Below are 25,183 nucleotides of genomic sequence, written 5' to 3'. Positions count from 1 at the left end.
GAAGGAAGGCAGGAAGAGTTGCATCAGTGTTTGGCTCTCGTGGTCCTTTCTTACACCCAGGGTAATGCCGATCGCCATTTTGGGGCCAGGAAGCAATTTTCCTCCAGGCCATATTGGCCAGGGATCCTGGAGGGATTTTTTTGCCATCTTCTGGGCATGAAGTAGGGGTCACTGGGGGTTTGTGGGGAGGAGGTAGTTGTGAATTTCCTGCATTGTGCAGGGGGTTGGACTAGATTACCATGGTAGTCCTTTCCAATTCTATGATTATATGATTCTATGGGATGAAAAATTCAACAGAGTTTACTAAATGCAGCAAGCTGTTAAATTAGATGCAGACCTGCAGAAATCCCCAGGCATTGTGCCAGGCCTCTGGAAATTAAATGTGATGTTCAGCAACTTATATTACTCTTTCACAAACTAATGTAATCCTCCCCCCCTCTAAAGGACTTCTTGTTAAGATTAAGCTACATATATAATATAACTAGACACTGCTCAGTTCAACATTATTTTTCCCTGTAGAGTTCAAGAAAAAAGGTAACGCACATTTTCAAGAATTCATAGGCATTTGGTCTGTGTGAAAAGGTATGAAACCAAAGCTGCAAGTATGTAATACTGACAATAGCCTTTTCCCCTAGATCTCCCTGGACAGTTTCAATGTCCATAATTAGTACTGTGTACACTATCCCAGTATGGGTGTGACAGCAGTACAGACATAATCAATTTCCTGTGCAATTGATATCTTTATCTTTTTAGCACATAAAGTGTGTTAAATTGTTTATCTTATCCACTCTTGCAAATAATGAGGTAGGTAATGTAACCAGTTTTCTCATTTTATACAACAGGCACCAAGCATTTCAATGCAATATTCTTCCACAGTAGAGATTACTCATGGACTGGTTTATGCTGGAAGTTCACAGAACCTTGCATAAAATGGCCCCTCAGTGTCAAACAGAAAAAGAAATCTCTGGAAAAGGAAACTTGTATCTTAGTCAAATAAAGTCAACAGCACTGGGGCTTAAGATGTGAGAAGGGATGAATATTAATTTATGCCTCCATCCATGGAAAGGCATGAGAAAACTGGTTCACATAGGTGAAGAAGAGGAGTTGGGTAAATAAAAAGTGCATCTTGAGCTACAGCTGGTATTTATAGACATTTTTGATGTAATTCCTTGAATCCGACCATTAAGGATGCACTCTTATTCCCAAAATAAGCAATGTCAGTTAATGTTAGAAGGGGCCTTGCAAAATCTTTCCTCGTAAATTGCATCCTGCTTTCCAGTGACAGGATGCAGTCATATAATTTTTGTGAGAACATGAGGGAGTCACAGTTCAACGCAGTCAGTAAATACTTTTACCAAATGCTTCCAACATTCACATTTCATCCCTGGTGTAAAACATGGGCAAAATTAAAGGTGGCATTGATTGAAATACATATGAGAAAGGAATACATTTTCTGGCCACAAGATCTCAGCAGAAGCTGTGATCCAACCCCTATGTAGCAATAGTGCTTGGTATATTCTTTTTATACACACATACCTAAATGGCCCATGTACAAGCGAAGTGCTTCTGGTCATTTATTGGAGTGCAGGGTGATTTTTCTTTCTGACTACTCTATTTTGGAGACTCTTCATCTCAGCCTATAAAATTAATTGGATGTCATTCGTAAAGTCTAAGAATAACCATTAAACATACTGTTATGGTGCATCCTACAAGAAAATAACTCTCATTATAAATTAAAGAACACTTCTTGTATCCAGTCCTCCACTAAGGAAACAAATGATAACATAGATGTTTCTCGTTCCGTTGGTATTTTCCACTAAGCAAATACATATACCACTTATTACGGTATCTCTGTTGTCCCATAATTTCAAAGGCAATAATACAGAATCTAAAGAACACACTATGAGCTACCCTGATATAACAGGGCCTGTCTGAAACACTGTGGGAAAGTGATGTTCTCTTCTAGAAATCACTGCATAAACATCCTGTGTAGCAGAAGATGTTAACAGGCTGATTCTGACACTAGCTATGCCAGTAGTTTTAGTGCTTAAAATGGAATATACCATAGTTACATAAATGCACCAGCATCGTAGGGCAATATAGTGAAGTAAATGCTTAGGATCAGGGTACTTGTGTTTTTAAGTATAATAAGGGCCTACCTAGGTAAAATCCTTCAGTGTTTTCCAGTTTTTAAAATACACACACACATGGTCCCAGTTCAGATGGAGGTTATATGAAAGAAGGTGGGGTTTAGCTCTTCCACCCATGTACAACCTCACCATTCGAAACTGAACTACTAGCCCACGCTGTTAGTTTAGAAGGAAAAAAGAAGGGCAAGAGACAAGCGTTTGTCTTTTTTCCCCTCCCAAGGCTGCTAATAAAATGGAAGGGTTTGTTTCAGCTGTTGAAATCATGCACAGATTGAAGTTAAACCCCCTTCCCCATGACACTGATCCCTTTGGGTATAGTTCAACAGTTCTTAAACAGCAGCTATCCAAGGATCTTAATTTAAATTAAACCTTTCTCATGGATACTTCTTCCCTTCTCTCTTGCCTGCAAGTACCAGGCAGTTGCTTTTCAAAGAGTATAGACCAAACTGCATATGCCTCATGAATAGGGTTGCCAGGTCCCTCTTTGCCACCGGCGGGAGGTTTTTGGGGCACAGCCTGAGGAGGGCGGGGTTGGGAGGGACTTCAATGCCATTGAGTCCAATTGTCAAAGTAGCCATTTTCTCTGGGTGAGTGGATCTCTTTTGGGTGGAGAGCAGTTGTAATAGCAGGAGATCTCCAGCTAGTAGCTGGAGGTTGGCAACCTCACTCATGGAGCCTCTCACATCCTCAAAACAATACAGTAAGTCTTTTTATCAGCTGCACTTTAAAAGCAAAATTAAGAAAAATGTTTGCATTGTCAACATGGTCTACAAAGTCAGGACTCGCGAGGGTTTGCTGATTCTGTTAAGGTCCCAATTCCAAATGTTCTGACTGAAGTTCTAATCAATCTGAATGGAAGTAGTTTCCACTGTAAGAAACTTCCTTATTGGTTAACAACTTCTCTGTACAAGCCAGCTGAAGAATAAAGGGAAGAGGCCTGGAAAAAACTTTCAGAATTGCTAGTCGTAACAGAAAGATCAGCATCACACATGTACCATGGAGCTCGGTGGGTGACCTGGGTGGCCATGAAATCTCTCTCAGCATAGCCTACTTCATAGGGCTGCTTTGAGGATAAAATGGAATCATGTATGCCATGCTGAGGTGGCCATCTTTCAAAATGAAAATCACACGTGCATATGCTTGCTATGTTTAAATTCAGTCACACAAATTTATACAAACAAATTTTATGTCAAATTGACTGATTCCCTTATATTTACTTGAAACCAATGATAATTGCAAGGGTTACAAAAGTGGAAAATATCAGTTTGAAGCTATGGTGGATATGTCCAGAACAAAATATAAAGGTCTTTTATGCATGGGCTGGATCTCCCTGCTTGGACCTGGGTTCATCGCACATTAAAGTAACCTGGGTTGGGGAAAACTGTATGCATTGGCTTGAATGATCAGGGATGAAACTGGGTGCTAACTGAACCATGAATACAGAAAAGGAGTAACCCAAGATCAAATCAAGTCCCACCCCTTTAACTGCTGCTCTGTAATTAGCTTACTTTGCATTGCTTCCAGTGAGAGATTTCCCCCCCCCCCAAAAAAAACCCAACTGCTGCAACTGGTTCAAAAAGCATTTACTTCTTTGACCAACTTGCCACCTGTATGTACGGCAATTTTACCCATTACAGTTTTGCAGACCTGAGTCATTCCAATATTTGGCAGGCCTCATTTAAGAGAGTATTGCAGGACTTATTTAAGAGAGACCTCACAAATAATTTTATACCATTTCTAAATCATTCAGATCTAACCAATCTCAACTTCCTGCCCTATAGAAGGGCTAAACCACATGTGAAGACAGGAGATCTGTGAACAGATCATCCTAATATGTTTTTTAAGACTTTACATTGTAGCCATATGGGGATCCAATTCAGATCAGGGCTATAGCAACGGAGGGAGGGAAGATTATTTAATGCCATTTTTCAATCAGAATGTCTGCCTGGAGCGGTTATTTGCTTGCTGAAAGTATCTCTATGAAAATCTTGTGAGGTAAGCAACAGTCCTAGAAATGGATTCAGACACAGAAATAGTATGAGCAGCAATTTAGATTAAAAATAGTGTACACTGGGGGTGAGGGTGTTCACAGATATCCTGTTGTCACATCCAGTTTGGCCATAAGACATCTGTTCTCACTTTAGATATCAAGAGTATTCAAAGATGCAACTACTAAACTGTCTCTCTCACCATGAATAAGATTCCAGCCTGGGTTGTTCTGGTAGCCTGTAAATGAATGGCTCCTAAGGATCCTTTCCAAAATGTTCTTGCATTAATTTGCATCCCTAGACACTTGACACATTTGAACTGTTGACCATTATGACTGTTTACCTCCATTTATGAACCTCTGATTGTATTCCAAATAGAAAAACTGGCAGATTAGTACAAATTAATGGCAGGCTAAAGGGCTGGAACCTAAACTTTAAGGGTACCATACTAGAACTGGGTTCATTTTCTCATTTTGGGGGGATTGACCAAAGGAAAAAATAATAATACTGGATGCTGAAATAAGGCCCATCCATCAAGACTGTGGGGGGAAAATACCAATCAATCAGAATAAAAAAAGTTGCAGTTTACAGTATAATCCTATGTAGAGGCTCTAGTACAAACCTACTGAAATAAATGGGTTTAGGCTTCAGTAATTCTGGATAGGATTGCACTTTTAGTGTTTAAATTTTAGAGAACAAAGGGCATCATCTGGAAGAAATACTAGAGGTATATAGTAATTTCTGCCCACAGAGGTTAGATTCAGAACCATACTACGGTTGGGAAACATTCCCAACAGACCCAGAAACGTGATCTTTTTTCAGAGCAAAAGACATTAAACAATATTCCACAAATGTGTTAGATTTGTATTCCTAACCAAACAAACCCAACAGAGCATCCTGTGAACAGATCCAAGATCTTCTAAGGGTCAACTAACCCCAAGAATTCTAATTGGGGCGGGGGGAGAAATACATCTGTTTAATGTTATATAGAGTAATTTGCATGAAAAGATAATATTTGCTTCAGTGGATCTGAGCAAGGATTGATTTTAACAACCTTCCTTTACAAACAGCAGCCAAACAAATGCATCTCAAACTTCACAAGGAATTAACGTAATGCCCAATGTCCATTGTTTCTTTCCCTGTACTGAGAGATATAGTCTGCGTTCAGACATCATGAGAAACTGAACAAATCATGTGTTGTCTTTAGTAACTTAAGAAGTAGCTGCAATTTTTCATATGGTCCAAACAGGAGGCTTTAAGAAATTGCTTGTGGGGTTTTTGTTTTGCCTAGAAACCAAGGTTCTAAACTACAGTTTAATCCTGATTTATATGCAAGAAACTAATTTCATTTGAATCAAGTACCCAATCCAGACATCACAAGTAATTGTGCTCAGTTCTAAAACATGAAGTCTTCAATTTGGTTTGTGCCTAGTGGGAAGAACTAATCTGCATGTCTGAGGACTTCTGAGGCTTATTTTCAGGTGAAACAAACCATGTTTTCTTTGGTCAACTGAATGCAGCATCATGTCCTGGTAAACAAAAATTATATTTGGAGCTTATGGACATATTCTCCAAAGCTGTGGAACTTCCTTATACTTAGTCAGACCAGTGGTCATCTACCTCAGGATGCCACTAATTGTAGACTACTATCCAGTGTTTTGGGCCAGCCATGATACTGGAGATCCTTTTAACTGAGGATCCCAGTAAGTGAATCAGAGATTTCTTCCACACAAAGTTCTACTTTTGATCTGTTGGAATGTTTCACAACAAACCTTTTATGGAATTGCATTGGAACTAGAGATGGTACAGCTTACTTACTGCATGAACCCTACTGATTCCTGTACAAACTTTAAATTGCCAGTCACTATGCTGAAGGCTGGGAGGGAAGGCAACATGGTATAGCTCGATCTCGTCAGATCTCAGAAACTATGCAGGGTTGGTACTTGGGAGGCCTCCAAAGAAGATTCTGCAGAGGAAGGAAATGGCACACCACCTCTGCTTCTCACCTGCCTTGAAAGCCTTTTGCTGGGGTCACCATAAATCTGGCTGCAAAATGGCGGTAGTTCACACACACACACTGAAGGCATTTCTTCTCTTACACATCTCTTCCTAAGTCTTATTAATCATCTCATATTATTTGCTGCAATTCATCTGCCATCAGTTGCTTTTTTCTCTTCACTTCCATTTACAGTCCATCAAGCTATCCCAATAATTGAAAACTCTATCAAAATGAAAGTTCCCTTTAACCCCAAATTGCTTTCATGAGCCCACACAGCTTTATTAATTCTGTGCCATTTTATCATTTCCTGTGTGTCCAATTCTCCACTAATTGATCTGCCTGTTTCTGCCTTTCACTTTTGTCCTGTCCATCAAACCTAGAGCGTAATATTGCAATATTACCATATCACACTTGCTCCAGAGTAACATCCAGAATGGTTGTGGCCTGTGAAAAGTGGATGGAAGACAACTAAGCCTCTGAAAAGTGGATGAAAGACAACTAAGCAAGGAAGAGGCCAAATCCATGCCAAGCACACTCTAATACTCTGCATATACAAGACGTATCTTCCTTTTTGCCACATCCACACAACAGGAATAGATTTGTGAATTCCTGCAGTGTTGGAAACAATGGCATGAACAGGCCTTGCATGGTCATTGGTGGCAATAGGGAATTAGTAGTGCACTGTGCACCTCCACTATGCTAGACTGTTTGGCATAGAAAGGAATGATATAGACCCCATTTCCTTCTAATCTATTCTTACTCTATGTTTGATTAAGATCCATTTATTTATCTATACCCTTACAGTTTTCTTACATTGCTTTTGATATAGTTTTGTGGTTTGAAGAAGAAAAATGATCAAGATTAGAATAGAGTATTCAGTAACACGCAGGGGCCCTACAAATTTTTAAACAAAGAGAGCACAACACCCAAATGTTTAAAGCTTCCTCTTGCTTGACACAGTGGTTTGAATTTCTGCCAAGGACCAGTGGAAAATTTTCACATCTGTGCTCTGCTATAAAAATGTCAAGCTATATACCATAGTAGGAATGAACCTACAAAGCTAAAATAGAATCTTAGTTTGAAACCAAAGTTATGCAATTATTACCTCATCTACTGTGAATCTTTGGTTGGGTGGGGATGGAGGGGGGTCTGCTGACTTCTCAGGACTATGCCATGATGCACAAGTTATTATATGGAATAGGGAAAGAGCATCTCACAGGCTATGAATTACTTGTCATTTCATTGTAATTTTACTACTTTGGCTGCTTTCGTTTAAACCTGGCTAGATATAGTAAAAGACATAATTCCTATAACTTGCATTTCAATCTGCTTTTCAGCATGAAATATTTACAAAGTGTGTTTGCTTTGTGAAGCCAAATCAGAGAAATGGTTTTCTGAAATTTTTAATAATTTGAACTAGTAAAAAAGAAAGAAAAAAGGAAATAGGTATCAGAACATTTTGACATTAATTCTCCAAAGACTGTGATTTTAAGGACTCATACCTAAAGTACACCTCATTGAAATATATCAGTAAACAGTTTCAGAATCAAGGTACTAAACATAATACACTTCTGTGAACTTCGTAAAAAAAAAAAACATGTAAGATCTGGCAAGCAAATCTGTGGTGTGTCACTCAGAAATAAACAGCTCTGTCCTAAGAATGTTTAAAATATTGTTGTTTTAAAGTAATTACAGAAGTAAATCCTGTTTCTTCTAATGAAGCTTATCTAAGGCACACCAGTCTCCCACTATAATGGGGAGACCTCCTGGGGATTTTCCCCAAGCCCCACCATCACTTCACAGGTCAGCGGGAGAAAATGGCTGACAATGGGACATTGCACTGGGATCATGCCAGGATGCGATGTCACTTTCAGCAACAACAGGAAGAGATATCATCATGTTGGGGGCAAAACCATAAGATTCACCCAAAACTCTATGGTTTAAACCACAGAGTTTTGGGCAAATCCTAGAACATCATCCACAACATGATATCACTTCCTGTTTGGCACCAGAAGTGACATTGCTCATTGGTGCGACATTGGAACACATGCCCTCACCCCTCAGTTCTTCCCAGGGATTTTCCAGACTCCCAGGGGTTTGCCAGGAAAGTGTTGTTAGGACTGCTGAATTTGAAAAGTGCTAGTCATTGCCAACAACTATTTCATCATTTAACTAATTCATGTAAAGGAGTGGTATGGATTCAAAACACGCTGTTGAAATCAGTGCTTATCTTATATAAGTTGATAGTGTAACAATGAAGTCCCTTTTTACAGTCTGAACACATAAAGCTGATAAAGAAAGATAAGAAGATTGTGTGGTCCACAACATTCCAGGTTTTCCTTCAGTGTGCTGGCAGCTGTAAGAGGAAAATCAGGCATTCTACTTTATATTTATAGTGGATTGATCTCTTGGATACTCTTGCTTTTCCCAGAACTTTTATACATACATAGATCAGAGTAGTTGGCACTACAAATTGCCTGGATTTTAAATTGGAACACTGCACTCAGTGGAACAAAGAAAGTTCCACCAGAATGCATTATGTATCACCTCTACATTACACATGCTGCATATGTGTTTACATATCCAAGAGTTCAAGTACTTATATGTTCACTCAACATGACACTTCTAATGCAGATGGCATTCCACTGACAAGGCCCAGTATGATATAGCAGTTAGAGAGCAGGACTGAAGCACATTGGGTGAACTTGGATCTGAACTCTCTTTCAGAACAATCTTCTTCACAGGAATGTTGTGGGGCCTATGTATGCTGTCTTTAGCTCCCCCCTAAGGAAAAGTGGTCTACAAATATAATTAATAATAAGTTCTGTCCGTGTACATTAAGGCATTTGTTTTATGTATCCCACCTTTCTCCTCTTATCTATTAAAATAATTAAAAAGTGAAACTAAAACAAATAAACCAGAACCCTGGGATTACAAACCTTCAGATTGGGCCTGAAGATCTCCCAGAATTACAACTGATCTCGAGACTACACAGATGAGTTCCACTGGAGCAAATGGCAGCTTCAGAGGGTGGACTCTTATGACATTAAAGTTTTAACTTCCTGTCTTTCTGGGCGGGAAAACCGCCTGAGCCAATTTGCGGACTCACCGAGCTAATAAACATGTAAGTATAGAAACAAACCACACTACAAGAAGAAACATCTGGAAAATAGAAAGGTAAGTGAAAACCCAGAAAACACATGCAATCACAAGGGGCTCCCTGGCCTATTGGGAATACAGCGGGTTTGGAAAAAACTATAGACTTCAGCTTAGACTAAGGGTGAAAACGCACGGTCGCTTTATCCTCCTTTAATCCCTGTTTTAACCAGGATCGAACACGCGTTAAGCGAAACGCATGCGTCTGATCCTGGCTGAAACAGGGATTAAAGGAGGATAAAGGGACCATGCGTTTTCGCCCAGTGTCTGAGGCAGGGTTCGCCCTATGGGGCGAGATTTTGCAAATGTCTTTTTGGGATGAATACTCTTGGGCGGGCAAGATGCCCTTCGACCCCAGAACAGAAGGAGCCCTCACGTGAGTAAACAAGGCTCCATTCTCTTTCTGGGTCTCCGGGCATCTTGCAGCAGTGGGATCTCTAAGAGCTAGACCGTTTGGGTGGGCCTAGGATTCATCCAAGACGTGCTGCAACACCTTTGGGCCAAAGGATGCGTCAGCAGAAGACATGGTGTCTATTTTATAGTGTTTTATAAAGGTGGAGACCATGGACCAGGTGGCCGCACGGCATATCTTCTCCACAGAGGCTTGCCTGTCGAATGCTGCCGAGGTGGCAGCACTGCGTACGGAATGAGCGGTAATTCCAGCTGGAACCGTGATCTTGCTGGCTTTATATGCCTCAGTTATGCACTGTCTGACAGCATAGCCAATAGCTGCTCTAGACATTTTTAACCCTTTTGACGGGTTAGTCAAGGAGATAAATAGCGAGTCAGATCTCCTAATGGGGGCTGTGTGTTTAAGTACACTCTGAGGGACCTAAGATCCAGGTTGTACCACTCCTTTTCCCTGGGATGGCTGGGATTGGGGCAAAAGGGAAGGAGATTAATTTCCTGCTTGCGGTGAAAAATCGAGTTGACCTTCGGGATAAAGGTGGGGTCAGGTCTAAGTACCACCTTGTCCCTATGGAAGGTGCAAAAACCTTTTCGGGCCGAAAGGGCCCCGAGTTCGGAGACCCTCCGAGCAGAAGTGACTGCAGTTAGAAAAATAGTCTTCATTCTCAATAGGTTCAGGGGAATCTCCCAAATAGGCTCAAAAGGGGGTCGCGTAAGAGCCATCAGAACTATGTTGAGCCGCCAGGTAGGAAAACGGTGCACTGGAGGAGGTCTAGTCTGGAGCACTCCTTTTAGAAAGGATTGGATGTGCGGGTGTCTGGAAAGGGCCGTGCAATCAATAGAGGGAATGACCGTAGACAGAACGGCTATCTGTCTGCAAAGAGTGGCTGCCTTGAGACCCTTTTCCTCACCCTCTTGCAGGAAAGTGAGAATCCTGGGTAGGCCCGGAGAGAGTGGATCCACCTGTTTCCTTCTACACCACAGGGCAAATGTTTTCCAGGAGAAATCATAAATTCTCCTGGTGGAGGGTTTTCTGGACTCGATCATGGTTTGGACCATCTCCGAAATGTAGCCACAACTCAGGAGACTGCCCTGCTCAATTTCCAGGCGGTCAAGCAAAGCCATTGAGGATCTGGGTGCAGGAGAAGTCCCTGGAGGAGTTGGTCTGGCACAGGAGGGGGCTCCCATGGTTGTTGGACTGAGAGTTCCTTGAGGCTGGGAAACCAAGGTCTTCTCGGCCAAAAGGGAGCAACTAAGATGTTAGTGGCTTTTTCCTTCCTGATTTTCCTGATGACTCTCGGGAGTATTGGAAGAGGTGGAAAGGCGAAGATAAGTTCCCTTGGCCATGGAGACATCAGAGCGTCCAGAGCTTCTGCTGCTGGGCGAAAGTATCGGTTGAAGAAGCGAGGTAGAAGACGGTTGCTCGCTGAAGCAAAGAGGTCCACCGAGGGTCGGGCGAACCTTTCCATTATTTGTTGGAATATGGACTTGTTGATCGACCATTCTCCCTCGTCGAGGGTCTGACGACTCAACCAATCGGCTTGCAGGTTGAGGACTCCTTTGATGTGTTTCGCTGACAGCGAGTGAATGCGAGACTCCGCCCAAGAAAAAATCAGTTCCGCCTCCTGGTGTAGCTTCAAGGACTTCGACCCCCCCTGTTTGTTTATGTGAGCTTTGGCACTCACATTGTCCTTTCGTACAAGGACATGCCGGTGAAGGAGAAGATCCTGGAAGTGGAGTAGGGCTAGGCGTATAGCTCTGAGCTCCAGAACATTTATGTGGAGCTTCTTCTCTGCCTTTGACCATTGACCCTGGGCAATGAGACTGAAACGTTGCTCCCCAGCCTTCTAGACTGGCATCCGTATGGATCTGAACTTGGTCCTCCATGATGAAAAATAGACCCTTGCTGAGGTTCTTTCAGCTGCACCACCACTTGAGGCTGAGACAGACATCGTTGTCCAGGGGGATGGGTTTGTCCCTCTTCCTGGCTATGAGGTGTTGGTGAGGTTGTAGCAGGCATTGCAGCGGCCTCATGTGAAACCTGGCCCAGGGAACACAACTCAGGCAAGATACTATTATTCCCAGAAGCTTGGCAAGAAACATCACCCCTTTTGTTCTGGACTTCATAGTGTCTAGAACGATGGACCTGATCAGTTCTACCTTGTCTGGGGGAAGGATGGCTAGGCTTTTGCTGGAGTCTAGTATTACTCCGAGGTGCCGAATTCTCTGGGTTGGGAGCAGTTGACTTTTTTCTGAATATACTAAAAAGCCATGCTCTGTTAGAATTTGAATCACTCTGGATGTATGCTCCCTCACTGCGTCTCGGGACCCGGCACAAATCAAGATGTTGTCGAGATAAGGAAATATCTTTATCCCTTCCTGCCTCAGGAGTGCCACCAGTGTAACTAGGACCTTGGTGAAGACACGTGGAACTGAGGTCAGGCCAAAAGGGAGGGCTCTGAACTGGAAGTGCCTTCCTTCGTAGGAGAATCTCAGGTATCTTCGATGTAGGGGAGAAATGGGTATGTGCAGATACGCTTCCTTCAGGTCTAAGGAAGTCATGAAATAACCTGTCTGTAGAGCTTCTATCGTGGACTTGAGAGTTTCCATACAGAACTTCCTGTTCTGGACAGACCTGTTTAGCTGTTTTAAATCTAGAATGGCCCTCCAGTGCCCATTTCGCTTTGGGACTGTAAAAAATATCGAATAGATTCCGGTACCAACTTCTGGGTTTGGAACGGGTTTCTATTGCCTGGATGGAAACTAAGTGGTTTATGGCATCTAAGGTCCTGAGATGTTTTTCCTTTTTCAACGACCTTGGGGACATTACTAGTGTTGGAATACTGGTGAATTCTATCTGGTAGCCTGTTGAGACTACTTGAAAGACCCATGAACTGGTGTAGGAGTGTGCCCACCTCTGGTGAAAACATTGGAGTCTCCCCCTGATTGCTATTGTCCTGGCGTCATTGTCTAGAATTTTTGGAGAATTTGTCTCCTTCGCTGCTGTTGAACTGCTGTTGTCCCTGTTGGGGATGAAAAAACCTACATCCTCCTCTACGAAAGGAACCTCTATTGTTCCAATTTCCCCTGCGCTGGTCAGGTCTAAAGCGCGCGAGGGAATGAAAGGATCTGAAGCGAGGAAAGGAGTAGTAGTGGGATTTGCCTTCCTTAGGCAGTATCTTTTTCTTATCTTTGTCTTCCACAAGGATCTTTTTGAGTCCTTCCCCAAACAATTTCCCCCCTAGAAAAGGATAGGAAAGTGTGAGAGACTTCATTTTGAATTTGTTCTGCCAGGGATGTAACCAAAGGGCCCTTCTAACTGCCACATTGGAGGAGAGGGCCCGGGCAGCGAATGTCATGGTGTCGAGGGAAGAGTCTGCCATGAACGTAACCGCTCTTAATAGTTTGTTGAGGCCCTCGGCTATTCTGCGATTCTCCCCAGTGTAAAGCTGTGCTATCTTCCTGGCCCAAACTATAGAGGCTCTGGCCATAATGGAGGTGGCGGCCGAGGCCTGAATGGCCAGGGCGGAGGCATCATGGACTTTTTTGGATAGTATTTCTGCTTTCCTATCCATGGGGTCCCTAATGGTTCCCATTCCGTCCTCAGCAGGTAAATCTGAGGAATGGACTGCCACATTAATGGTGTTTGCAGAAATTCCATCGCCTGAGGCACCATTGAATATAATTTCTTGATGCCAGTTGGAAATTGTCTGTTAGCCAGAGGCTTATCCAATTCCGCTTTGACCTGCTTTTCGAAAAACTCCAGGAATGGGATGGCGTGGCTCTGGGACCGGGATCTGGGAAAAAATTCCTTGGTTCCCTTCTTTCTGGCCTTAGGATTGGGATCCGGGGCTGGCTCGGGATCCTCATCCAAATCCAGGGCAACTAGCGCTTTGCTCAATAAGGCCTGAAAATCCTCTGTAGGGAAGAGCCGTGGATGTTGCCCTTCCAAAATAATTGGATTTTCCTCGTCGGAGTCAAATTCCCCATCCTCTCTGCTTTCCCTATCAGAATCTGCCCCCCCTGAAGGCACAATCCTTCCTGAATTGGTAAGGGAGGTGCTGGAGAGGAGCCTTCATGGCTGCCTTAGTGGGCCATCTGGATACGGATGGGATAGGTTCTGCCATGGTTTTCCCCCTGGCTTGGTCTCTAGTACTACCCTGAGGAGTTGCGTTTCCTATGGCTTTAAGGAAGGAAGACAGGGAGTCACTGAAAGCCTGCAGCATTTGAGACTGTCTATGGAACACACCACTAAAAAGATCAAAAGCTGCCCCCCGAGACAAAGGTAACTCTGGGTCAATTACATTACCAGTGAGCTGGTCAGCTGGGAGAGAATTGGAGCCGCCAGTCCCTGCAGGGCCATCCAGCCTGTATGCTGAGCCGGCCGACGCGGCTCGGCTCCTCGCGCTTTTCGCGCCCTTTTCAAGCGGCTCAACGGAGCACACTTTTTTAGGCGTGCTGGGGCCCTCTACGGTTGGCTCCGCGGAACCGCAAGAGCGTCCGTTGGAGTCCTCCCGGCGACCTCGCCCTGTTGAGGCGACGAGGGCTCGATCGCTATCCTCCTCAGAGAGGAGTTCTTCCTCCGATTCCCTCCTTTCGCTCACCATTGCTCCCGGGAGCGAGGGGGGAGGGGGCGAGGAGGGGGGAGAAGAAAGGGAAGGAATAGAGTCTTGGAAGACGGAGGACGGGGTAGAAGACATACAAGGAGAGGGGCTTAAGCAGAGGAGGACGGGGGATTGAGAAGAAAAGGAAAGTAGATCAAAAATTCCTAACGCACTGGAGCTCGGCGACGAAGCTACCTCCCTAGCGCAAGGCAGGACGGAAACTGGCTCAGGCGGTTTTCCCACCAAGACAGAAAGTTAAAACTTTCGTCCTGCCTCCCTGGCACGTGACGGCAAAACCGCTGCTGCAAGATGCCTGGAGACCAAGAACGAGAATGTAATCGCAGCACTGGTTCATACCAGGAGAGACAGTTCAAGTATGTCCCCCCTGCCCCCCCGCCTGTTCATGAAGGGCTTTCAAGGTAAGTGTCAGCACCTTAAATAGGACCCAGAAACAAATAGGCAGCCAATGAAGATAATTCAGGACTGGTGTAATGTGGTCCCAGCAGGCAGCCCCTGATAACAGATGGGCTGCTCCCCCACCCACAGTGTTGCAGATGGCTTGTAGCTCTCACAGAATAATCAGAAATAAGAGGAATAACTATCTGTAAATGAACTTTTTGTGGTTTTGCTGGATAAACAAGACAGTGACAACCTACTTCATCATTTCCAAGAGATTACTTGAAAGGCCTGACCTAAGGAAGCTAAAGTTCAGAGCTAAAGCTTGAGCTGAAAAGGCCATCATGGGAGAAAGAGAACTAATATTAACCTTGTGCTTTTGGAACCATTCAACTTTTCAAAACAGCCAGCATGAGATAACTTCAATTGTTTCTTCCTGTTGATAGTGTTTACGTTATCTCTTATTCCCCTTTCAGCGTTTAGTGACTACATAAAATCAGAAGAAATTGGGAAATACACCAAATACTACTAAGTAAAAAAAATAAATCCAGTACTTTTGCATGATCGTAACAGGTAAACCAAATGAGTAAAGATGTAACAGTTACAAGAGCAGTTTCAGTTTCCACAAATAACCATTACGAAGTTCCCTTCTTGCTGCTTACTACATAGGACTACTGATCACAGTTATATTTAAATGAATGGACAGGTTGAATATCCCTCATCTGGATTGCTTTGGACCAGAAGTGGTCTGTATATTGGATCTTTCTGCATTTTGTAGTACATCCATGCTGCCCTGTCTTTCTGAAGTCTGGAGAGGCAAAGCAGCGTGGCTGCGAGTCAGATCTGTGCCGCCCTGCCTCCGAGGCCGGGCCGCATGGATCTGACGCACATCCACACCACCCTGCCTTTCTGAAGCCTGGAAAGGCAGAGCGGCATGGATGCAAATCAGATCAGTTCCGCCCAGCCTCTCCAAGCTTTGGAAAGGCAGCGCAGCATAGATGTAACTCAGGACCGTGCGGATCTGCCTGCATGACGGCTCGAAAGGTCCGGTTTTCGGGTCAGTCCGGCTAAGGGATGTCAGGCTAAGGGATACTCAACCTGCAGTAGCTAATTAAACTGCAGAACACATTTTACTGAATATGCGTGTGTGATCAATGCAAAAATACTGTTCAGCGACAAGAAAAAAAATGTTATTTTCAACGCAGTCTTCTTATCCCTACGCCTTGTATGAATTTTTTTATCCAGCATGCCTCTATCAAAGGCCTGTCAATTCTTCAGTTCCTGCATCTTCCATACATCCTTCACTTATATTGCTGCATAGCTTTCCATTGCCAACTCTGCACCATTTACGTCAGCTACATTCCACCCTCTTAGTCTTACAGGCCTCCTCTTTTAGCTCTTCCAGTTCAATGGGCCAACGGAAGCACAAGGTTATAAAGAGAAGTACAACCCTGTAACCATGTGGAGAATTGTCCAGATATCATTTAGCTTTTCATCTTTTAGCTGAATCATCCATCATTAGAAAAGGGATAATTAACAAGGTGAATATAATTATTGATCTTTATTGCTAAAGTGAACATACTCTTGGTATGGAAAGGCTTTTGAAGCAGCTAACAATCTTTAAAAGTACTAAAAAAAGTACTTAAAATGTACTATGAAAATTTTGAGCAAAAAACAAACATTGGAGGATCATAAGACTGCCAAAACTGGATACAATCAGCCATTGTTTGACTATCAATAATGCAAACACCTTCCTAAACGAAAACATGTTAATCAACATCCTGAAAAAACAGAAGGAACTAGTGACCTTTCTTGGACAAGGAGGCTGACCCTGCATAAAAGGTCCTAATCTCTAGAAACCACCTGGCAAGGGTACCTAAAGCAGCCTCTCCTGAAGATCTTAAGGCATGAGAGGTTATATTTTTGGGGAAGCATGTCTTCACATTGTAATCTGTGTAGCACATTTGTATCCCACCCTTCTTCCAAGCACCTCGGGACAGCATACAGGGGTCTCCATTCCCCATTCTGTATTCCCAACAGCCCTCTGAAGTATTGACTAGTCCAAGGTGGTGGTGGTGGAGGAGGAAGAGGAGGAAGAAGAAGAAGTGGAAGAAGAGGGAAAAAAGGAAGAAAGAGGAAGAAAGAGAGAGGAAGAAGAAGAAAAGTTGGATTTTATATGCCAAGTTTCTCTACCACTTAAGAAAGAATCAAACCAGCTTGCAATCACCTTCCCTTCCCCTCCCCACACCAGACACCTTATGAGGTCAGTGGGGCTAAGAGAATATGACTAGCCCAAGGTCACCCAGCTGGCTTCATGTGTAGGAGTGGGAAAACAAACCCAGTTCACCAGATTAGCCTCTGCCACTCATGTGGAGGAGTGGGAAATCAAACCCGGTCTCCAGTTCAGACTCCACCACTCCAAACTATCGCTCTTAACCACTACACCATGCAGGCCAGCAAGGTCACCCAGCAAGTTTTGTGGCAGTGTGTGGATTTGAACCTGAGTTTCCCACATCCTAGTCCAACTAAGCAAAGCTGCAAAAATGCACCTCGATAAAATTATTGGCGGCGGCAGCAGCAAGAACAGGAATGACATCTACAAACACCTGCTTCTGCACCACTTTCTGCTACTACCCCCACAACCATGCCTCTCTTTTGCTCCAGATTACACCCAGAATGAGCATGAAGTCATCTGGATGATCCCCTTTAATGTGGGGCCCTTCTGCTTTTCGTACAGAAAAACAACAACCCATGTGGTCATAAGCAAATATCCCACACTGTGGTGAATATTTCAAGTAATAGATATGAGGTAATTCAGAGTGGATAAATCACCTTCTGAGACTAGAAAGCAACATTAAAGGAAGTCTTAAAAAGTGAGACCTCCTCTTTAATTTCCAATTTGTATGGAAGCCATATAAAAAAGTCCCAAAAACTGTCAACAGCAAACTGTTAACTGTCACTTATCTTCCAACAGAAGATGAAGGGGTGGGGGAGAGTACTGCCACATTTAAATTAAAAATATAGTCAGAGCTGTAATGACTTTAAGACTGTGGAGAGTGGGCAGTGGGACTTATCCTCAAGAAGAACAGAAATTTATCAGGTAAGAATTTTCTTTTCTCCCCTTACAGACAGGTTATTCAGAAAGTACGACATTCATAGGCACCGTATTCTAGGAGATGTACCAATCCCTCCATACCGTCAACATAACAAGTCTCTGTTTTTAAGAACTTTCAGGATCATCATGAGCTCAAAGGCAGCCTTAGCTGAGATAAAGATGTCAATTTAATTCAGGGCTACAGCTGGAAGGGGAGGTGTGCCCCGCAGGCAGAAATCTTTCCATCTACAGAAATACTGTAGTGGATCCAAGTTATTATATTACGGTTGTTCTTGTGAGCTGTCGTCAGCTTCTTTTGTGTTAGGAAAGATAAGAGTAAATTTTAAATTTAGCTGTTAAAATAAACTGCTAGAGATATTGTTTCTAATTCCCAAGCACACCTATTTTTAACATTATGGATGAAGTGATAGTTGTGGTCTCAGCACTTTCTTTATTTCACAGTTTTGAGTATCTGACATTAGACAGACTCCAGCTCTGAAGTCCTGCAAGCAAACATATGGCTATTATGAGAAAGATAAGAGCAAAACAAGAAAATCAGATTTGACATTGCTGTAAAGGAAGCTCCCTCCCCCTTTGTGCCGCATTCTGGGGGAAGGAGAGAGAAAATGCAGAACACCACAAAAGTGTATTAATGCACAAGCTGCACCCCAGTTTTCACATATGGAAAACTTACCTTGTTTTTATGAAAATTTAAGATGGCGTTCGATGATCAGATATAAAATGTTACATTGAAGCCACAATTCAAATAAGCAAATAAAAATATGTTGAAATAGCTTATTAATGTATACAACAGCACAAATGTTATATAAGGATACTGATCTAAAGCATCACAAAAAGTATTAATTTCATGGCTATTTCTAGATTCTTGGAATAGATTTATTGCACTTAAATATTTATAAATTCCTTTCCAGCTTTTCCATTTTCTATAATTTTGTATACAGAGATTTGTAAAAAGGATTACCAACATATTCTGCAATTATATAGATTAATAAAAACCCAAACTTTCCTTGTAATGCCCTATCTAGGAAGAGCCATCATTCAACTGTAGTACTATTTAGCTTCAAACTTTAGGTGGATCCCCCATAATAGAAGTATACACAATACAAGATACTAATAATGGCATCCAAGTTTGGTGCACCAAGAGATTTTAAAATCTCCTCAGTGAAGCTGCAAGTCATTAATATTCATTATCTGGGGAAAAACAAGGGTATTAAGGAACAACTTTATATGTTTCCCTTTAATTGTAATGTAGCAAGAGCTAGAACAAAGCACAGTCAAAGAAAATAAGAACTGTGAATGTTTTATTGGTAAAGTGAGTAGACTTATCCAAGTAAACATTCCCTCAGATGAATGCAACCAGTTAACTGGCTCATTACAAAGAGCACTGCATCTGCTCCTGTTGTTTGACCCACCATACCTCAAATTCACATTTTAAAAGCTGCTAATGACCACACCAACAAATAATATACAAGAAGATGAGCTGTTTCTGTTGCAACAGACAAACAAAAAGCCCTAAAGCAGCGAATTATTACAGAATCAGATTTGGCAAGCAACAGCTTGCTCCATTGGATCTTTCTGTCTTATATAAACTGTGCAAATTTGTTTGGCCCTTTCTGTTTGTAACATTTTGGGCCTTTTGTTTAACATCGCTTGTGATGAAACTACATTTAAATAAACACTGGAATGTTAAAAAAAAAAGTACTTTAAAAATGTAATTTACGATCAACAGCACTACCTTGTCTCCCGGTAAATGACAACTTGCTGTGACTTAACAGACCTGAATACTCAGACTGGTAATCTTTTGGCTTGCATGAACCAAGCTGACTTTAAACTTCAAAGCATAAGCCAATTAGCTTGCTTTCATCCTTCCACTATACTGTGAGAAAATGCCAAAAGTGTTTCTTCCTGCTGTAAGAAGTCAAGGCATGCCTTTCTTTGTGTTCCAGAAAGAGGTCTATGTTGCTAAAACACTACTCTTGAGTATTATCTTAGATTTAGGATCCTTTCAGCATTTATGGCACAGCATAAATTTGGGAAATTTGGGAGTAGAGCCTGAAGAGGGCAGGGTTTGGGAAGGGTAGAGACCTCAGCGGGGTATAATGTCATAGAATCCACCCTCCAAAGCAGCCATTTTCTCCAGGGGAACTGATCTCTGTAGTCTGGAGATCAGTTGTAATTCCAGGAGATCTCCAGGCCCCATCTAGAAGTTGGCAACCCTATCTGTATTTCTGCCACAATCTGGAGGACTACTGGATAGGTTATCATGGGCTGTGTACTTGTGCTGCCCATTGATAAGCTTGCATTGTGTTTAGGGTTGCCAGGTCCCTCTTTGCCACTGGCGGGAGGTTTGGGGGCGGAGCCTGAGGAGGGTGGGATTTGGGGAGGGGTCCAATTGCCAAAGCGCCATTTTCTCCAGGGGAACTGATCTCTATCGGCTGGTGATCCGTTGTAATAGCAGGAGATCTCCAGCTAGTACCTGGAGGATGGCAACCTTAATTGTGTTAGGAGTGGTAAGGTATCAGCCCTCTCCATCTAACTATCAAAATTACAATTTTATAACTTCTGGGGAAAGTGGCTGGTTTACAACTGGAATACTTGAACATTACAAGCCAGTAGTTTTTATAGAGGCTACTGTTAACAAGTTCATCATTTTGAGGCAGTATGCGTTATTTTAGCTGTTTGGCAGTTTTGAAACACCTTTTGCTTTAAACATTGCAGCTCACAGGAAATGTGTGTAGCTCAGAAATATTCAAAGAGCTTCATCAACTGTAATGAAATCATATTTACAAAGAGGCTAATGGCAGCAGACCGGCCCTGTTGTATGAATGCCTGGGTTCCAAAGTGGTAACCTCAAAAAACACGGGCAATTTGAGCGAAACAGCACTGAATGCATGATAAAAGCAAACTGTCAACAATAATTGGACTAAATCAAAAGCTAGAATGAAACTAAAAAAAGAAAAGAAAAGTGCATTCATTGGGGGGAAAAGGAATGTAGTGGTTGGTCTCTCTGCTCTGTTTTTAGTTCATTTTCTTCTGCTCATTTTACTCTAATAAGGCCTAATGAGTTCCTCTTTCCAGAGTTCCTGTATTACCAAAGGGAGCTTTGAACTCCCTTTGAAATAAACAGCAGTGCTTAAAATGCATATTTCAGTGTCATTCAGTACTAAGCGATGCTATTTGCAAAGCAATGAATAGACAACTAACCACTCTAGTTCCTTGAAGGACCTAAGAATCATTAAGTACAGGCCAATGAACATCGATTTAGTACAGCGACCAAGTCTTCTCTAATAACAGCCTCTTCACTGTTGCTGTAATAAGAGCTGTTAAGCCAGAAAATAACAGTATGGAATAAACATGTGGAAGAGTATGCGCCGCAAAGTATAACACACACATGGGGATATAATGCATTGTTCTAGAAAGATACAGTCCAAGGATGCCCTCCCCCCTCCCCCACAAAGTCTCTTAACAAGCCATGTGTATTAATAGCACCCGCATGCAGCTGACAATGATGGAGATGAAAGCAAAAAGAGTCCCTAATGAACGTGGCTTTTTTTTGCCAAAACTAAAGTAGCTGTTTTATTGCAAGCATGGTGGCCTTTGGCCTCTCCTTCAATCTTTCAGCACAGAGCAAGAGACCAATAGAACTGGTTTGTATCAGACACTTAGAACCAAATTAGAGAGTCAATAAACAAGGTGAGGCAAGCCAGTGAGGTTATTATGATACGGCCTCCCTGGCGAGAACTCACAAGTCACATTACAGTTTTGGTACCGGCTGCTGGATTCTAAGGCAGGTAAAGCTAAACAGAATTTAAGCAGTACTGAAGAGGTTTAAAGCAGAGGCTCCACTAATATATCTGTACTGCTCAGGTGGAAGTATATTTAAAAAACAGAAAATTTTAAGTTATTTTCTGTAGTGACACCGGAAAAGTTAATGCTATAAAATTTCATGTAAGCAAGACATAAAGAATGAAATTTCGTTTAACATAAATGCATCATCCAAACGTTTTCCTTTAATCTTCTGAGAAACAGAAATGAGACCTCTGACACAGACTAGCACTGGACATGTGTAACTGTAACACCAAATTGTATAACTGGAATGTTTTCTTTCCAAACACCACCACATTATCCCTTTCTACACATCACACACCTCTTTAGCCTATTACCACCACTCATCCTAATCAGATGTGGATGACTTGTGTCAGGAACCACTGCAGTTGGAGGAAATCCATTTTTTAAACTGGGGGCGGAGAAAGAAATGCAAGTTTGTCAGGTCAGAATAAGGAGGGCAGTCCTTGTTCTGCAGAGTTTAGTAGCTATTCATGCAAAACTTCCTGCCTGTGCACTAAAATAATGTACTAGATCATTTTGTTTATTTTTGTGGATATCAGCTAGATTTTGTTCCTAGTACTGCGGCACAGGAAGTTCGAAATTACAAATGATTAGGAACAAAGATGAGTCTTTGTGTATAGAGAAGGTGTACATTTACAAGAAGGCATTAACGCCCACAGAAAACAGATTTTCTAAACTACCTGCAAATTTCTAAACTACTTGCATATTGGAAGTCATGCAAAAAAAATGCTATGTAGGGGATACAATCTATCCAAGTCTCCAGAATCAACATTTTAAAATTAAAAATTCATAGCAAGATCCATAAATGGTATGCATAAAATGCCTAGGCAAGGTCTGTGTTATATTAATAGAGTTCAGCCCTACCACTCTACTCAGCTGAGTATGGAGCTTTCCTCCAGAAGAAAAGCCCCTAAGGAACACCTTCCTTTAGAGGAAGACTCGTCAATCAGCTGAGCAAAGTGATATTAAGAATGCCAAAGAAAACAAGTTAGTCGGTTCTTGTAGGTTATCCGGGCTGTGTGACCGTGGTCTTGGTATTTTCTTTCCTGACGTTTTGCCAGCAGCTGTGGCAGGCATCTTCAGAGGAGTAACACTGAAGGGCTGTGGCAGGCATCTTCAGAGGAGTAACACTGAAGGACACTGAGAGACACTGTCCTTCAGTGTTACTCCTCTGAAGATGCCTGCCACAGCTGCTGGCAAAACATCAGGAAATAAAATACCAAGACCACAGTCACACAGCCCGGATAACCTACAAGAACCGATGAACTCTGACCGTGAAAGCCTTCGACAATATTTTAAAACAAGTTAGATTTTCATGTTAAATTCGCTCTATAAAATTAGAAACAGCACTCCAAAAATGTCTGTGAGATTGGACAACATTCATACCACAGAATGATGATGTTGTAAAACTGAATATGGAACCAGATTTTTAATTAGTGGATTATGTTGTAGTGTGATCTTTCACATTATTTACTTTTCTGCCCTCTCCTTCTAAACTTCACCAAATAAGGATGGATACAGTTTCTAAGCACTTCCATTAATCAGAAAGCAGTTCTTTTAGCTTATAATTCTACCAATTTGTAATCTACCAAATTGTACAACTTGTATCAGCTGATGATATAGAAACACAAATTACCTTAATTATATCAAAAGCTGTATTTGCTGATGTAATCTCTAAAACAAACAACCACCATGATCTACATCTACCAACATAGTATAAGGTTTGCTATTTTTTCTAAATTTTGTTATGGCTTTCTGGCTACATACCTGAAATCATCCATTCCAATCAAACACTGGATTGTGCGTTTATGCACAGACTGCTCCCTTTTACAGAAAACAACAGAGCACCACACTAATTATTGAAGTAAAGACTGTTTGTTCTCTAGGATTTATGTTGCAGGAAGATTTGCAAAGCAGGGATGAAAGTCCAGTGTTTCTATGTCAAAGGGTGCTTTTTACATCACTTTGACAATGTGTGTCAAGCTGACCTGGGCTGCAGCCTGTCCCACTGACTGCTCAATAACTTGACAGGATTCCTGGAGTGATCAAGGCCTGACCTATTAGAGGTCAACTTTAAGGCTGTCCTCAAGTATTGAAAAAAGATCCGAATTTGTGGCTTCCTTCAAGGAATAGTTCAACTTTGAAAACAATTGTACCCACCAACTATATTACAGGATAGTTCAAAGAAATCCTGTTGACAAACTGTTGCTAGCATTGAATGCTCACGAATTCCAATGATATCAATTATGCAGTAGCACATATATATATATAACTTATCATAAGGAACGCTGGATTAGATTTAGATGAAGGTAGAGTGAACATTGGTAGAAGGAACATTAACAATTTGAGATGTGTAGATGACACCACATTATTGGCAGAAAACAGTGAAGACTTGAAATGACTACTGATGGTTAAAGCAGAAAGTGCCAAAACAAGATTACAGCTGAACATCAAGTAGACAAAAGTCACTGCTACTGGGGAATTACACAACTTTAAGGCTGATGATGAAGAAAATGACACTGTTAAAGATGTTCAATTCTTTGGCTCCATCATCAACCAAAAGGGAGAATGCAACCAAGAAATCAGAAGGAGATTGAGACTGGAAAGGGCAGCTATGAAGGAGCCAGCAGAGGTACTTAAGTGTAAAGATAAAAATAAGTGAGTTCTAGATCAAGTTGTCAGGCTCCCAGCCGGGGCTTGTGCTCCGCCTCCCCCCGGGGTCGGTGTCGGGATGGAGTCCTGTGGGGCTTCCTCAGCCTCAGACCATTCCGAGGGGGATTCGCAGCTGTCTTCCCCCTCGGAAGAAGCCAGCGTCCTCTCCCACGGAGCACAGGCACTAGGGTAGACGCTGGCCGGCTCCTCCTCGGCTTCCGCCTCCCAGGCTCCCTAAATCCCTACCGCCCCTTCAGCCCCGCCTCCCCGAGGCTCTCTCACAGGGGGGGGAAGGGCTTCCTTCAACCCTTCCCGCCCCATCCGGTCGCCACGCCCCCTCCCTGGGAGCGCCCGTCCCCCGCCTAGCTGGGCGTCGGGCCGTGGAGGCCGCCCCGGGCAATCACCGCCGCCCCGCTGGGCCGTCCCCAACTGCCGCGCCGCGCCGCCTCCGCACGCCGCCGTCCGAGGTCCTCCCGGGCCGAGAGCCCGCTCCTCCGAGCCTGAGGGGGGAAGGTAAGAGCGAAGGTCAGGGTTGGGTGGGGGCGGCTGTGTCCCCGGGTGTGAGGTTCCCTTAGGGGCCTTCTCGTTGGGGTCTGTGGGCCGTTGGAGGCCTCCCTGGAGTCTCGAGGCGGCCCCCTCTGGCCCCGACTCGGGACACAAGTTAAACCTGAACTCTTCCCTAGAAGGTCAAATCGCTAAACTGAGGCCATCGTACTTTGGTCACATCATAAAAATGCAAGAGTCACTAGAAAATACAATAATACTAGGAAAAGCTGAAGGCAGCAGGGAAAGAGGAAGACCCAAAATGAGATGGATTGAAGCAACCAAGGAAGCTGTGGCCCTCAGTTTGCAGGACCTGAGCAAGG

The 25,183-nt window shown here is 42.8% G+C and overlaps 1 protein-coding gene across 1 annotated transcript in view; it reads right to left on the bottom strand.

Annotated features, from left to right (window-relative positions):
• LOC130475803 (collagen alpha-1(XXIII) chain-like) overlaps window positions 1-25,183 on the bottom strand; it is a 428,306-nt gene that overhangs the window by 368,212 nt on the left and 34,911 nt on the right.

The sequence above is a fragment of the Euleptes europaea genome, chromosome 1, assembly GCF_029931775.1.
Source record: "Euleptes europaea isolate rEulEur1 chromosome 1, rEulEur1.hap1, whole genome shotgun sequence".
Lineage (NCBI taxonomy): Eukaryota > Metazoa > Chordata > Lepidosauria > Squamata > Sphaerodactylidae > Euleptes > Euleptes europaea.
Note: the sequence above shows the minus strand (reverse complement) of the source record. Positions and strands in the feature narration are given on the sequence as shown.